Below are 17540 nucleotides of genomic sequence, written 5' to 3' on the forward strand. Positions count from 1 at the left end.
TTTGTAAGGATGTAACCCATAACGTAATGAATCTAGGGATAATTGCTTCTTTATCCATCGAATTAGGAAATATTACATGAAACTCTAATCCCCACCATAACAAACGCCTTCACTCTAACCGATTTTCAATGGCGTTTGAGGTAACATGCTGTCATCTTGGGAATTTCACACGCACGTAAACGTAAACTCTACCCGATAAGACAGTAAAAGATAACGCACTCTGTTTCGAGCAACTTTTAAAAGAAAGTTTGCGTCGAGAGGTTGTTGTACTGGATATCTACATAAGGTAATGTTCAAAATGGTATGCGATCGACAAAAATGATCATATAACAAACACGGTCATTATCAGTCCGTTCCTATAATTTAAACCAATTTTTTCTTCGATTTCTCCAATGATTTTGATTCATCAACTTTAGGGAATAAAAACAACAACAAAAACAATAAAAACAAGCTGGAAACCTGCTCTACGCGCGGAAATTCAAGATTAGTTCAAAAAGGCGACTTTGCAGTTTCTCAAGTTTTGTGGAGGTGATGCAGGTGCTCCGTATTTTAAAACACATTTAAATACGTAATTAACCTCCTGGTCTAAGGAACAGGAAGACGAAAAAAAGAGAAAGTTGCGTTCGGTGGAGTGTAGATTTGTAATATAGGAAAATGTAGGAAATCTGTGGGAATTTGGGAAAACAGTGTTCAAAGTATGTCATTTTATTTCTTTGCGAGTATGTCGGTTCGTTTCTGATCATTTGGAGCAGCTGTGAGTCGACGACAGACCTTCATTAGAATCTATTAGTTCGAGAAAAAATAATGCACTGTGCAAACAGAACGCAGTTATGTCTAATAATTGAAAATAATAATTTAACTGAAAGGCTTCCTGTAACACAAGGCTTAGAATTCTGTCATCTCAAGATGGATTCCATGGGTCGTTACAATGCACAGAAAGTGTAGACAAATTCCTTACAGAATGTTATGCAATAAATGGCTTGAACCCGGGAGTAACATGTGAAGGTGTAGTCTGATCGTCCGGGTGAGTGTAGTCCTGAGAAGGACTGTTGTCGGTGGTAGTGACTGACGTTTCGACAACCTGTGCGGAAGTCATCAATAGAGTCAAATGATGACTTCCGCACAGGTTGTCGAAACGTCAGTCACTACCACCGACAACAGTCCTTCTCAGGACTACACTCACCCGGACGGTATAGTTGAACCAATGGATGAAAACGTAAAATCCCAGGCATCTTTGAAGTGTAATAAATGAAAGATTGAAAAACTTACAAGAGCCTTTTTTTCAACAAAGATTAACCGTTGTTTGGTAAAAAAAATTCGATATATTATTCAGCCTAAACGTTATCTGAGAACATCAGTTAGTGTTTGTGAAATAGAAATCGCTCGTAAACTTCGTTGATGGAAGGAAAAGGAAACGAAAATATCAGTTTTACCTGCATTAGCGGCATTACTCGAAGACTAGAAATTAAAACAAGACTCACCACAGGATCCTTGCACAACTCAGCCTATTAAAACAACCTTTTAGGTTGCAGGACAACTTGGTATGGCGTCAACATTTCACTTCACGGTGTTTTCGGCTTAGCATACGTAATTAGAAGAAAGCGCACAACGTATTTCAGATCACTCCAATGTCAAAATTGCTTTTTTAAAACTTGTCAATTTAATTCTTATCACATAACCTTTTCTCTTATTTTCATTGCATGCAGATAATTCCCTTTTTTTATTTCACAGAGACATGACTTTGAAATTGTCATACGGCTCTGAAATATGCACTGCCATGTTGAAATAGCGGGTGAATATCGAATAAGGAATATATGCCTGAATACATAACTTTCCGTATAGGCATTAAACTCACTTAAAATTTTTATCCCGATATATTTATTTTCGCTTACGGAAATTCGACATCGATTTGTCGATTTTAACACCCAACAGGGTCTGTCGTGAGTAAACAATTGTTTAGTAGGGCAGATAACAAATTAAAAGCTTTCCTTCATGAACTGAATCGACATAGTGTCTTATCGTCATTTTCTTTAATTTAACTTCAAGATTTTCTTGTCAATTTTGGCCTTTATGTCAGTTCTTAGGTACAAAGTCTTTATCGGCACAACTGCTGATAAAAGAGTTAGATTAAAGTATGATGGCTGGTGAATTGACAGAGACACTTTGAAGCTTTACATATCCTGAATTTTTTAGTTAAGGAATACAGTAACTTTTTTTAATTTTTTTTTTAGTAGATCATGTCGCAACGATATCGAAAGAAGCAGCCAGAATCACTTTGTCACGTTTAAATAGTTCGTTTCTGTGCTTGAGTTATTAGCGCTGCGCCGTGCTATGATATAGGAAAGACATTTTTGAAAAATATCTTCAAAACTTGCATCTGCGAAATTATTTGACGCCGTACTACCCAAATATTTGTCTTCAGCCTGTGAGACGAAATTTCTTCGCGTTTTTGCTCAGGCGTAAAAAAGGAGAAAACTTTGCGAAAACGGAAGCTAATTTGAAAAATTAAAGTTTCTCATAAACTCTCTTTCGTTAAAATGCAAATTGAGGAAAGATCTCTATGATAATTAAACAAGAAAAATTGGATAAGATATTGCGACAGCTAACATTCGTATGGCCGGCTGACTGAATGTTGAAATAGACATGAAAAATTTCCATAAACACCAGCTCAGCTTAACCTGAGCGAATTATTTTAAGTCTCCATAGTTAGTGTCACATTAGCATTCGGGTTGTCTAAATCGTTCTTTTTAGCCTGCAGCACTTATATGGTTGAGGAATCATTGAAGCATCAGGCAAACCTAGGAAGTGGGCCTCATAATAAGAAAATCAGAGAGACTTAACTATCTTTCAACTATCGTTAGCGCCATTTTTATTTTCATCCTCAAGATAAAAGCTCATGCGGGTATGCAAATCATCAAGAGACTGAACTACAGCATATGAAGCTCCTGCCTAGAGTCAAGTTACATCAGAAGAATGACGCTTGCATGATCCACAATTGAATCAGGTTCAGTGTATTTTGGCGTATAGCTCTGTGGCTGCCTTGGTGGCTCAATTAAAAGTGTGAGCAGAAATGAGCAAAGGCAATGAGAGTGTAAGTTCTTTACAGAGCTGTTTAAAGGGAATAACGTTTCCCTCATGTGACACGCTGGCTGAGCAAACAGATATGACAAAAGCGCATGTAAATCAACAATCTTGTCGGAGTGGATGTCTTAACCTTTTAAGAAGCATCATTACTCACCCCGCACCGTTTTACAAAAAGACATATGTTGCGTATTTTTTTTTTTTAATTTTATCATATGTAAAATCCAATTTCGGTAAAAGAAATTTCAAAATAACTGACATCCGTTTTTTTTTTAAGTGGTTCCGTCGATTAGCAGTTGATGTCGTAGAAAACTGTGATATCGTTAAAAGTCCCAATTAACGCATGCAAATCTTATATGCCAATTGCAGTTTTGTTGTGGTTAGCCTCAAAATACTCTTGAACTGATGACCAACAACGAATAAATTCTTTCTTCCCCAAGCTCTACTGTGCGTAATAAAACTTCGCACTTAGCTAGCGTGGGTTAAAGAAATGGAAGTTGCAGGTACGGTTGAACCTTGGAAGAAAAATCACTTCCATCAAGCAACGATTTCGTTGAAGATGACAACGAAACTGACAAAAGGGGTTCTCTCGTTGTCTGGGACATGATAAGTTGGAGAAATGAGGGTTGGTTTGGGCTAACTAATTTTTTTTTTTTAACGCAACTGAAGGGGCTTCTAGTCATAATAAAGACGTCTGTTTCGTGATCAACCCAAAAAGACACAGTCCCACTATTTCAGAAAGGTCAAAATTGGTTTAAAATCGTTTCAAATGCGGCCACCTTTCTTGATCTCTTCTGTTGTAAGTTAAGTTACCTTTTTAATTAAAACTTATCTTCCGGATAAAATTTGGTTTTACATCATTCTTTTGGTGTCATGAGTCAAAACATGGTTCAGTCATGAATATTTTTAACTCAGCTGCATTGGAAGGGTTAAAAGGTATTACAACCGTGATAAACATCGGATCGGACAAAAAAGGAAATAACGCATATGGGTGCATAATTGAAGAATCTTCTGGCTTTTCAGAACTAAAGAAAAAGATAGAGCCGGACGTAAATCAGAGATGTCATACCTTATATCCTCATCTTTACTTTCTTGAGTTATCAATACTTAATGCGTTTGATCCCAAATTTCCTATTTTAATGGTAGTGTGTAAATCAATAAATCTGACGTTTCCAAGAAGTCTCACTTTCAAGTGCTTGAATTTTTCAGATGCTAAATCACCACTCAGCAATTGTCCGAGCCACAAACGAACCCACAGTTGCATACCCATTTAAGAAAAATAAATTGTTATTTCACATGTCGTACGGTCATTGAGGTTGTAGAGAAACTGTGATAAGACAGAAAATTAAATAGATTAAAAATAATTTTGTTTCTCGACCAGACGCATCAAGCAGATATTACTAGTTCCAGTATGGCTGCCAAATGGTAGCAATATTTAATCCTTAAATTATTGATTTGATGTAAACCATATATTTGTGAATTTAAACTTTTTTGATTTAAATTTAAACCTTTTTCATTTAAATTTAAACTTTTTATTTAAATTTAAACTTTTTTATATAGAGTTAAGCCTTTTTTATTTAAATTTAAACTTTTTTAATTTAAATTTGAACTTGAAAATTTTCATTTATTCTTCCTGGGGCGAGCGCGGTCAAGCCTCACTCTCATGTGACGGACGAGAAGACGACAAGGCTCTGCTCGTGGCATCATGACGGCAAGTTCTTCGTCCGACCTTGATAAAGTTTCAAAGCTCCTTAATGAAGCATCAAAGATTCTTGCTGATACTAACAAGAGTTCACCTCAATCTGTGTCTTCGACTTCTATTCAGGATACACTGAATAGAGCAAATAATATGCTAAGAGAGAGCTCGGCTTCTGGGTTGTGCCGACGTCTTAATCGAAGCGAACGACTGAGATCTGCATCTAGAGGAAATTATAAGCAAGTTAAAGAAAAGAAAATGAAGCCAAAAGAGCAAAAACCAATAGAATTTGCTCTCCTTTGCTGTTTTGAAGATGAAGAAATGCAAGACGACGGTTGCTCTCCTAATTTGAAGTGGGACTCAATTTTAACTTCTGGAATGCTGATGTTGACTGACGAGGACGGCGAAAACATTATCAGAAATAAGATTCTTGATTCACTCAAGAAGAAATACTCATTGATGGGCATGAATGATTTTGAATTTGTCAAGGTAAGACACAAAGCTATTTCAACTCTCCAACTTGGGTCAGGCACTGAATATAGCTATGCTGTAGTAAAGAAAATGGCTGGTCAGGGACTGCTTTATGTCAAAATAAAGCAGGGATTTGAGTTTATCTATGATGATGCCCTTGTGGATGGAAAATATCTCAGTGACGAAATTTCTATCACTGCCATTGTGAAGTCAGAAAAAGGTCTCAATGATCCTTTGCAGGGATCCAGTTCCTCTTCTCTAGATGCAACCACAAAAGGGGCAGAAATGGGGAAAGATAAAGGGGATGAATTTTCCACACCACCCCACTGTCATGAAGTAGTGAGTGCCCTGATTCAGGGTATTGACGCTGAAAAACTCACTGATCCAGCAGAAATATTAAAATTTCTACAAAAGAGCCTCATCCCTGGTAGAAAATTAGACATTGAAAGCGAGTCTCAATATGATGAAGCCTATGATAATACTAACTTCATTTGTGCTGATCGACAAAACCTCTCGCAAACAACCCTCTCAGAGCTTGCTGGAATTAAAGATTACACTATGACCTTTGAAGTCGAGTTCATAGGGGAGATGGCAAAAGACCTTGGGGGACCAAGAAAGGAGTGGATCAGACTTATGAACTGCGAAATAAAGAAGAAATATCTCGATAATGGTCTTTATACCTATCTTTCAGAAGATTATTACTACTATTCAGTACTACTACTACCATTCAGTATTCTCCGATAATGAAAGCAGGACTAAATGTTATTGATACTATTGAAAACAAAAGAAATGAATGTCTGGATATAATGTAACAAATTGTAACTGTCAAACACACTTTAGAGGTGTGTCATACAGTGAGTCTGAATCAGATGTACATATCAGTTACAAGGGGCCTTAAGGAATCAGGACTGCAACGCCAAGGAAGACTGATTAAAAAATGAATTTCTACTCTTAGTCAGAATTTCAAACATGGCTGCAGGAGCTTACTGTCTCATATGGCGCCACAGCTCAACTTCAGCATGACGTATAAAAGTAGCGTTGAGTTCCAAATGAAAATGAAAATAATTTGCCGTCGCGGTTTCGGTTCGCAGACGACGCAAATTTTGGCGATTTCACGTTGTTGTTTTGCATAGGACGGCTAAGAAATGTACAAAGTTTCAAAACGAACGTGCTGAGCTATTGTTCTGCCAATTAGATCTCTTGTTTTACCACGTCCTCGTTGCCTTCCGCCGTCGTGGTTGCTTAAGGTCCCTACTAGTACTAGTTTAACATGATAGGAGAATGTGTCGTCACCAAGAACAATGAAGATATTTTTGTACTATTTTTTTGGCTCACAAAATCAAAATACAAACCCCAAAGAATAAGCTTTTTGAGAATCATAGTCACATGAGTGCATTGTGAGCTTGTGTTAACATTCAACCAAAAGTCCATTTCGTCTATTTCAGTTCCATTGCTTGGGAGCAATAGGATTTTTTGATTTCATGTCATAGTGTTATAGGGCAATTGAACCATGAAAATCTGATCATGGAATAACTTTGTATTTTACAAGGGTAATTGTAAAAGGTGTAATTTCTTACACCTATTGGCAGAAACGTCGTCTAAGAAATAGAACTTTAGCACATTAGTAATAATACAAAGAAAAGCGTTCCTATTTTTCTTTTGTATTTTAATATATTCCTAACATGCTAAAGTACTAGAGTTATTTTTTTCCAAGGCCAACATTTATGCGATAAGGTGTATTTAAATTGTTAAGGCTGTTTGACATTTATTTGTGTAAGTGTAGCAGATATCTTGGTATAGAGAATACGCACAAAATACCTATGCAGTAAGAACATGTGGGGATTGACTCCTGCACATTATGATTTAGTAGTTCAGTGCCGTTAGGTTCAAGGTCATTTAAAATTCTAAGGAATCAGCATTTATTTCCTCATAAGGACATGATAACCACAAGAGGACATTGTTTAGAAAAAAGTTCCAGTTTTCATTTCTAGTTCAATACAATTTTGATCAGTTAGATGGTCATAAAGATAGTGACCTAGCTTGGTCATGTATACAGTTAATATTGCAGTTTGAATAAAAGCATTTTAATAATTTTTTTTGGAAATTTGGAAATTTTCAATTGTTGCAAATAATTTCCAACCCATGATATTCTCAACAAAATTACCTGATTCTGATTGGCCGAAAGGAGAAAAATTTTATCGTAAATTGTACTCTGCAGTATACAATGACCTTAAACCCAAATTTAGCTTTTCTTTTCATTGCAATGTTTTTACCTTTTATTGTACTTAATTCAATTAGAAATCATATTAAACTCGTCTCCAATTGTGTTTGACAAATTTCTGATGCAAACTTAGAAACTTACAAATTACCCGCTTAAGTGATTTCTACAGATCTTGGTCTTCCTTGAAGTAATTTTGTTGAGTGTATTATTTGTACTGCAATGTAGAAACATTATTTTTCTTGATTTTCCATCACAACAGCCATGGATGACAAATTTCCATCTAATAAGAAAGTGATGGCCATCAATATGCCACAAGGAATTTGGCCATTTAACAAAGTACTTTCTTCTAGATACAACTGTTCCCCGTCTCAAGATTGTATTATGGGGATCAACATTATTGAGAGCTGACCTTATTCTACCTCTATGTACATGTAGACCCAAAGAATGAAAATATCCTGTCATAAAAGGCTCACCTGTAGTACAGCCATGACGAGAAATAAAGTTTTTGATGATATCTTCGATCCTTTCATCAGAAATATCAGAAAACTTCTGCAAATGGCCTAAATCATATTCTGCTACGCGTCGCATAATAGTCCATCTTGACACTCCAAACTTTTTTTTGATATTGTGGCCCAAGAGAAATTCAAACCAGGTAATTCTATGAGCAATTCTTTGGGAATATAGAATTTCGTTCGACCCGGACCTTCACTTTCTAAAACAGACGACGGAAGCTTGACATTGCGTTTTAACGACACCCCCTGATGTAAGTTATAAAGCGTAATAAATTCTCTCTCGATTTCAGAGAAAACGTCTTCAATTTTTTCCAAGTTTTTTAGATCTTCTGGATATCAAGATCAGTCAAATCTAAAATTCCAGCCAAAAACTCAACAGTTTTGCTCAGCAGGTCAAGGTGTGCTAACAAGTCAGCCATAAAATCTTCTTCGTATTCTTTTTCTTTTCTCTGAATATCTAACTTCCTCGATTCCATGAAAACAGACGCTAAAAATCTTTCGACTTCTTCACCGACATCCAACTGGCTGTTTGCCGCCATGATGCCACGAGCACAGCCTAGTCCTCTTCCCGTCCTTCACATGAGAATGAGGCCTGGCCGCGCTCGCCCCAGGAAGATTAAATGAAAATTTGCAAGTTCAAATTTAAATTAAAAAAAGTTTAAATTTAAATAAAAAATGATTAAATTTAAATAAAAAGGTTTAAATTAAAATCAAAAAGTTTAAATTTAAATGAAAAAGGTTTAAATTCAAATCCAAAAAGTTTAAATTCACAAATATATGGCCTACATAAGATCAATAATTTAAGGATTAAATATTGCTACCGTTTGGCAGCCATATTCCATCCAATTTGACAGATTTCAAATGGTAATTAGCGTAATAATTGTGCGTAATGCACTGAACAAACCCCACAACTCTAGAACTTCCTGCAAGCATTAGTCTCCATCGCAGCCGTTGTTTGGGCTCGTCACGGAACGCTTCCTCCCCCACCAACCTGGGAGGGAGCGTTGTGTGACAAGCCCAGACAACGGCTGGGAAGGAGACTATGCAAGCATGGGTAACCTCGTCTTTTAAGTGTGACCGAACACCCGACCGATTTTTGATATTTATGAAAATTATTTTCTACTCCGAAAGTTTGTTTGGGAATACCTATGAACTTCTTCTCGTTGCTTGCATTATCTTCAAACTCTTGCGTTACCATCAGAACATCCCGTTCCTTTTACCTTGCCGCCGAACGTTTTTTAAAAAAAAAAAAAAAAAAAAAAAACCTGGATATCATTGATCTTTCCAGTTAGTTGGAAGACATAAACATTTTCATATCATTTTTATCGTGTCCAATCGATGTGATATAGTGAGATATGGGCGCCTGCCTGACGAACGATAATTTGTAGTTGTCGCAAACGTGCTTGTCTTAATTAATTGCTCGCAATGTATTAAATGTCACTTAGTTTTTTTTCGCAGGAGAATGTGACTAGTGGGGTAAAGAAAAATTACTCGGTGGACTCATACAGTGCTTGGAAAGGCACATGATGTTGAAAATCAGCTTTGGTCAAGGGTGGCGACTGAGAATTTACCACACACGGTGTACCACCATTTCGAGCTCCAATTTATTCGCTTACAATAAAATGGTTTGAAAAAGTTCATAAAATAAATAACTGAAATTTGTGTTGAATATGGAAAAGGTAAGCATAGCTTTCAGTTCGAAGCGAAGGTCAGCAAGGAAAACTTACATGCCTGTACATCTCGTTGGAAGTCTTCGTTTTGGCAGTTCTGAGGTTTTGCAGGGTTCGGCAAGCCATCGTCGCGGGTTATTTTTGCCGGCTGACCTTTCTTTATTATTTCACTTTCCGGTAGCTTGTGGAGGCTTACACCTTTTCCTTTTGAATTTTAGTATGTATTTTGACATTCAATCACATGACAGTTCGCCTCAATTCAACGATAGAGTACCGAAGTCGTGACGTCAAGTTACCAGGGAGGCGCTTTGGAAGGTTCTAAACAAACTTATCAATATGGCGTCTTGAGTCGTGTAACGCAATGCTCACTTAGTAAAATGATTGAGTGCTTTACTCCTGACTGTAATCTCCAGTCAGAGAGGGAAACGTGTACGTTTAACAGATTTCCTAAACACCCTGGTGAGTTTGAACGATAGATAAAACTTCTAAGGTAAGAATTATTTGCGATTCTCTCCACGCTTTGATTGCTGACATTGCGTGATCGTCGAAGATTAAAAATAACCGTGATCTTTTGACCTTAAACCTTTTTTAATGGTATAGCTTTTGAAAAATATAATCTGAAGGTTCTTTATCGTAGTATAAAGTAATTTAAACGATCCTTTTAATTATTATTTTGTAGACGACATGACGGAAAGCCAAGTTGTTGCTCGGTTGTTTGCAGCTGCCATTTTCGTGGTAAATTGAAAGTCAATGGTCCCGAAATATTTAAAAGGAAGTGCAGACAATTCTTTTCCAACGTCTGAAACACGAAAGCCTAAAGTTGCTTAAAAAGGAAAGTTACCTCCTAAGAATCAAGAATCGATATTGGTAGAAGAGATAGCAAAAATGCCCAAAACGTCAAACAGGTCAACAAGGACAAAGCGCCGAACAAATTTTGACTATTTATATGTCGGAACTGACGTAATATCCAAGATGGCGTTTTTCTAACCGCGGAAGTTGTAAAAATGGGCAACTTCAAAGCGTTGTTGTCGCCAACACAAAGAAAACTGGACAAAATGGCAGTTATTTTCAAACTCCTGAGGAAAAAGTCTTCTAATTGTGATAAACTTTTTCTAGACCGTACCTTCCCTTTAAGCAAAAAGTTAATTAAGCATACTTTACCTTCTTCCAAAGTGATGACTATATTTTCATCAGAGTTTTATGTTTAAATATTCTAGATGAACATAATTGGGGGGTCTTTAAGAGGTGGTACATTTTCATTTAAAAGGCATACATCTTAAAAGATGTCTTCAATTGAATCTTTTGTATAACCGCGATAAAATGTGGTGAAAATGTGGCCTACGTCCTAATTACCATTTTCCGGTCTAACGTTTAACCGAGGAATAATCTATTGGACAGCAGATATCCATTTCACGCAATTCCTTGCGTCCGTGAGTACGTGTTCACCTCTACTATTCGAAGTGATTTCCAAGTCCACTAATTCTTAGGATGATTGAGTGCTGAAATAATGATATACCACTTCCACGAATATGAAATTACGATTTACCTGCGAGGTCAGCGGCACCAAGGCGTAATTACCCAAGAGTTTGAATGGCACACCACAATATTATTAATTGAGCCGGTTGGGTCTATTACGAACACTAGAAGGTAGCATATCACCCATGGAGTCTGTCTTATCAAGCGGTCTTTCAAATATCAGCGATATCAACTGAAAAAGAAATATGAAACTGAAAATAAGGAGGAGAATGATCTATGCAAATAATATCTGACTGTCAATAGAGCTTGGCATTCAGAGTGACGTTTATCTGATGTTACAAGCAGGCTGGACAATAATAAAGTGATTAGGTCCAATGTTTTCTTGTGCCCGACGTCAGGTCTCATCAGATCTACTCAAAACCTTGTTTTAAGTAGGTTTCTTATTTGGCTTTTCATGCAGATCTGATTGGTTTCCTTAGATCGATATTTTCGAATCCAACCGACGACACTCTGATGCCCTGTTTTTCACATTCATAATTATTCCGGATGGTTGTTTTTCGAAAATGCCATTTTTAACTGACTTGAAGACATATTCTAAACTTTTAACCTAAGATGGCCTTCGAGGGTTATTTTACAATTTTGATTCAGCAAGTCTAAATGATACGCTGCAAAATGTAATAATCGCCGCAAAATGTAAAGCTAACGCAAAATTAAATGCCTTAATATCGACGCCTAATGTAACAAATCACTCAACGCAAAATGTAATAAATTTTCAACCCGAATGGTACTAACTTCTTTAACGCATTGTCTAATAACGAAAAATGTAATAGCTTTCGAATGACCTTACCCATCGTAGATTATATGAATCAAATAAAAGACTTTAAGGTTTCCTTGTAATCTCTAAAGGCAGGGTTCCCCGCTTGTGAATTAATACTAAAGCATTAACTCTGATTTAACTACCATTTACTCGCTCAACAATTGTTCTATATTTTAGCTATTGAACACCAGAGGGTGGGTACATTTCGCTGACCCCCAGTCCATGGACTACCCTCGATGGATTACCTAAATGGACTACCCATATGGACTACCCATATGGACTACCCATATGTACTACCCTAGATTACCTACCTTTAAAAAAACAGAGATCGATAATAGATGGTCGCCATTTTGTTTTCTTAATACCGCTGGTCAGCTGTTCTTCCTTTGATCTTTATTCATTCATCGCGCGTGAAGGGTGGTGAGTAATTCGAATTTACAATATTGTATCTTATAAGCTTGGCTGTTGCTGTCACTGTCTTATAAGCTTGGCTATCCTCGAGAGGTAGGACATCGGCTTTTTTTATCTTTAGATCCTTCGAACATAGTTATGTCTGGTTGCGACAAAAGGGTGGCACTTGTCGCAAGCACGCGATGACAGATTTTATGTCCAATGTAAACACCAAATGTATTAGTGCGGCCCCTGCCTTTCTTTGTCGGTAAGTGTAACTATTTCCTGCTATGTCAGCAGGAAATATTTATATTCTAGGAAATATCTCTGGGCCCAGCTCTACAGTGTAGTTATTTTCACGGATATTGCGATCTTCAGACGATTAGAGCAGTACATTGAAGCTTAAACTAAAGCTACACAACAACACCAACCGTGCGTCTGTCAAGAGCGATCAAGCAGTCCTGGTAGATTCTCGAAGCATTTTTTTTCTCTTTAATAACAGCCGTGGAAATATATCGTGGAAATATATCAGTTTATTTTTAACAGGTTGTCGCCGGTTGAACGCGTCTGGTACAAAAGAGAATGAAGTCCCTCTTTTCGCTCTATTCACTCGCGTGAAGGTAGGTAATTTAGGGTAGTCCATATGGGTAGTCCATTTAGGTAGTCCATATGGGTAGTCCATCGAGGGTAGTCCACGGACTGGGGGTCAGCGAAATGTTCCCACCCCTCATGAGATCTAGTTACGCATAAAATTACAAAGTTTATATAAGGCTATTTTCTGTCATCTATTAGTTTTGAAGCCGCCATGTTTATCATTAGTCTTGCAGGGGTTTGATTGTTTGATTCTTGCTAGATATCTTGCTCTTGCTCAAAATCTCCTCAAACATTCCTCTACAGCTTTGCTTTTCATTTATCTTCTGCCAAGTTCGCAGAATTTCTCACTTATGTTAGCTATGAGGAAACTCTGCACACGCTGGTTCTACAGACTTGGACTGCATACTTTCGGTTAACTTGACTTTACTCTTCACAATCCAACATTACACTAGCTCTACACCTAGGAATATTCGCGAACTTTTTATTAATTCATCTGACGTCCATACATATAAAACGCGTTTTTCTTTTAGAGAGAATTTCTATGTACAGAAATCTAGATTGCAAATGAAATTTAAGTCTTTCTCTGCGTTTGGTACGAGTTTATGAAACTGTCTAAACCCTGACTTGCGTAAGCTCACGAAAAGAGCATTTAAAAGGAAAATTCATAAGTTGCTTTTGACAGGCTATACTTGGGATTGAGACTATTATGTTGACGCCCATTCACTAATATTGAAATTCAATACCAATGATTATCGAAAATTATAACTGTAGTACTTCGCTCGCATCCGTATATCACAATTCTCTCCTCTCTACTTTCCAGTCTGCTCTGCCTGTATTTGTCTTGTCTTAACTCACTAGTAATTTTATTGTATTTAATCTGTATGACAACTGTACGTATCTCTTAGCTTATAATGTAGTAAACTAATGCATGGCTTATAACCCCTATAATATTGTAGTAATGAAATCTCTTTAGTTTATTGTGGTAGTGAAACTTCTTTAGTTTGCAATGTATAGTATTTAATTATTTATTACTAATACCCGCCAAGACTAGCTAATGCTATATGCGGGTTGTGTAAATTTGCTTGTAATGCTCTATAAAATAATAATAAATAAACAAACAAACAAACAAACAAACAAGCACGTTCTGCTCTACGACCTATCTCAATCCCATCATTTTTTGAGTTACAAATTGCTTTGTTTTATTAGCTACGGATATACACACCCAGATACGTAAGTCCGGAGTGATAAGATAATTTAAGCTAACTTGATAAAGTTCCAGTTTTGTTTTACACATTCTTCAGTGATTCGTGGCCACTAATTTCCTGTTACATGGGCTTGCTCGACAATCATAGTGTTAATCTATGCATGCGGTTTTACTAGCGACCATTTGATTAAATACATCATTGTTTGTGAAGGCTCGATTACACGACGCCGGTTAATACTTCCTTTGACATTCCACAAATCAGTGCCAGCGACTGAGCACGTGCAAACTTTTCACGACAGCCATTGTGAAAGTTTGGAATAACAATCAGCGTAAGCTTACACCATTTTTTGCTTCTTGCTACAGGTCATCCAAACTTTCAGCCTCAGGTAAACGGAAGTTCAAATATTCGAAAAGGGTGGTTGCTATGGAGTGTCGTCATAAACCGGCTAAGTTTCCATCATCGCCTTCACAGCCTTTTGCGATAATTGCTCACAGTAATCTGAGTAATTGCTTGAATTTTAGCCTGCAGAGCAGGCGTTCTTGTGGAATTTGGGCGAAAATTAGGACTTCGGGCTTTCTGTTTTATTTTCCAGACTGCGCGTAAAATGGAGTCAGGCGAACAATTAGAAGGTGGGGGGAGGGGGAGAGGAGAGAAGGGAACGCCTGCCAGCAGCACTTGAAAATTTGAAAAACGCCTCCTAATTGGATATGCACGAGTAACGATAATGCGCAAACAATTGGCCAATCAGGTGGCGCGACGGAAGTGGATTTTCACTACCGTTGTTTGTCAAAATTTGTTGTTATTCGAAGGGAAATCACATGTGTCAAAATTTGTGTTCACATGTCGCCTAACGAGAATTGTCGATTTTGCGGCTGTAGTTTTAAAGTTAAATACGGCTCATACCTGTCATCAGAAAATTTATTCAGAGCATCGAAGAGAAGTGATGCTTTTGGGGTAATTTTATCAGACGTGTGTGCTGGAAGTGGCATCGAACTCATTCAAAACAACGAACAGTTATCCGATCGCTGTTGCAATCCGCGTGCTAGGAAAGTCAGAAACTTGGGACAGCTACACGCATTCATCCTCAAGAACGCAAATGACCAATGCAAAAATCCAGAAAAGCCCAAAAGTGCAAATAAGCGGCAATTAGATACGCCAAACAGATCTAGCCCGGCATGGGGGAGGAATAAAGTCGCTCGTATGTGCAAACCACCAACACCGAAATCAAGAAAATGCTTAAATATGAGCGAGAATATCGATCCAGCTTCATCAAAGAGAAACATACCGAAAGACTTGTTGCTTTTAAGCCAATTTCTTGGGCCTTGACAACCTGGTCGTCAACGATGCTTTTCAGAGGGCAAACGACAACCATGCAACTGAGTGTTTCTTCGTGAGAAGCTGCTTGACTCGCACACCAAATCTAAAAATAATGCTTTTACCGAAGCCTGTCGGTAAGACCGCCAACACATCTTTATTTCTGGAAAGTTGTCGTATGGCATCTTGCTGTTCTTGTTTTAAAACAAAGTTCTCTAAGACATCAAAAGTAGCTAAAGAATCGTTCAACGTAAGATCTATCTCTTCTTCGCTAAACGCCATATTGGATGTGATACATAACAAACTGACCTCACATTCTGCTGTCAATAAAAATACTGGACCAATCAGAATTGCCCGTTCGTGAGCGAACGGGTTATTCAAATTTTCAAGTGCTGCTGGCAGGCGTTCCCTTCTCTCCTCTCCCCCTCCCCTCACCTTCTAATTGTTCGCCTCGCTCAATTTTACGCGCGGTCTGGAAAATAAAACAGAAAGCCCAAAGTCCTAATTTTCGCCCGAACTCCACAAGAACGCCTGCTCCGCAGGCTAATTGAATTTGTACAATAGATCTCTATTCCTGCTGGGTGCAAATAAGCCTGTTTTTTTTTAGGGGCTGGATCGGCCTATTGACACTTCGAGATTGGATTTCATGTTAATATGCATAGACAAAAGCGGGAAAGTTTAGTTTCCCGCGGTCGAGTGCAGTTATGGATCCCTTGGAACTTCGAAGAGTTGAATTGCTGCATTCTCATTCTACAGATAAGCCAAGGGAAAGGTTTATCTTAAATTTCAAGAAATGGGGCATAAAGGTCAGCAAGTCTTTCTGAAGTAGCCTGTTAGTGGCACATTTTCCAAGCGAGTTTTGTATATATGGTCCAGCTTTCGGATTTGAAAAATGGCGGAAGCTTGGATGGCCGATATTTTCAGAACAACAAAGTGGCCACCGCCTCTCTATTTGGAGTTGTTTCTGCCATCTTCCGGCAGAAATTCAAAGAAGGAGAGGTGATGAAATATCTGTAGTTGATCGATAAAATAAGTTCGCTTAAAATCAAAACGGAGACTAGCAAGACTCGACCAACAATACGCTTTCAACGCCGAACTGAACATTCAGTTATATTTCAAAATAGAAAACTTCTAGAAAATGACTTAAATTTAAATTAGCCCTTCTGGCCTCGTTCTCCAGTACAAAATTCAAGAGAATACATTATCTCAAGCGAGGCCAGAGGGGCTAATTTAAATTTAAACAAAAGAATATTAATCCGGCAGCCATATAGGAAAGTGGTCTATAGTAGTGAACATTATATGACTTTAGCCCAGTTAATTCATTATTAAGTTATACATGCACTTTATTTATAGGAATGTGCCTATCCTGATGTTCCTCGTGGGGAAGCCTGTGCTGAGTGTTTCATAAAGAGCAAAGCAAATATTGGGGGGTAGGTACAACTCTGCATTTCTGTATTGACATGCATAAAAAAGTCCAGCTTGCAGTATGGTACTTCACTTTCTATTTGGAACCCATGTCTTTAAATCTCACATGGAATATTTAGTTTGACAGACAGTCACCAGCAGAAATGTGATAAATTTGGATTATAAAGGTGGAAACTAAATTCACTGTTTTTTTTTTCTGTCTGTTTCAGATGGGAGAGGCTAAGAGATGACTTGCTCTCTCTCCTTGAAGAGGAACCATGTGATGTAAATTTATGTGCTCTGCATGCAATGTATAACATTTGAATTTTTAAATTGTGTGCACCCATTGTAGTATGGCAGAGTCAACATTGTTTTATTTTAAAGAAATCTATTTTCTTGAAGTTTAATCCTGTATAATAATCTCTTGTTTAGTGTTGCCTGATCACTTCTGAGATATATATTTATTTTTCATATTTCTTAGATTAATATAGCATTCAGCGTAATGCCTGAGGGCCTCTGAGATATATAGCAAACTCAGTTTTTCATTCACGGTTAATAGAGGGGAATGTTGTCTTTCCTTTCTGGTTCATCCAGGCTGAAGTCCTGGCATTCAGTGTAATGCCCGAGTGCTTCTGGGATATACAATATACTTACCTTTTCATTCATGGTCAATCCAGGGAAGTGTTAGT

The sequence above is a fragment of the Stylophora pistillata genome, chromosome 9, assembly GCF_964205215.1.
Source record: "Stylophora pistillata chromosome 9, jaStyPist1.2, whole genome shotgun sequence".
Classification (NCBI taxonomy): domain Eukaryota; kingdom Metazoa; phylum Cnidaria; class Anthozoa; order Scleractinia; family Pocilloporidae; genus Stylophora; species Stylophora pistillata.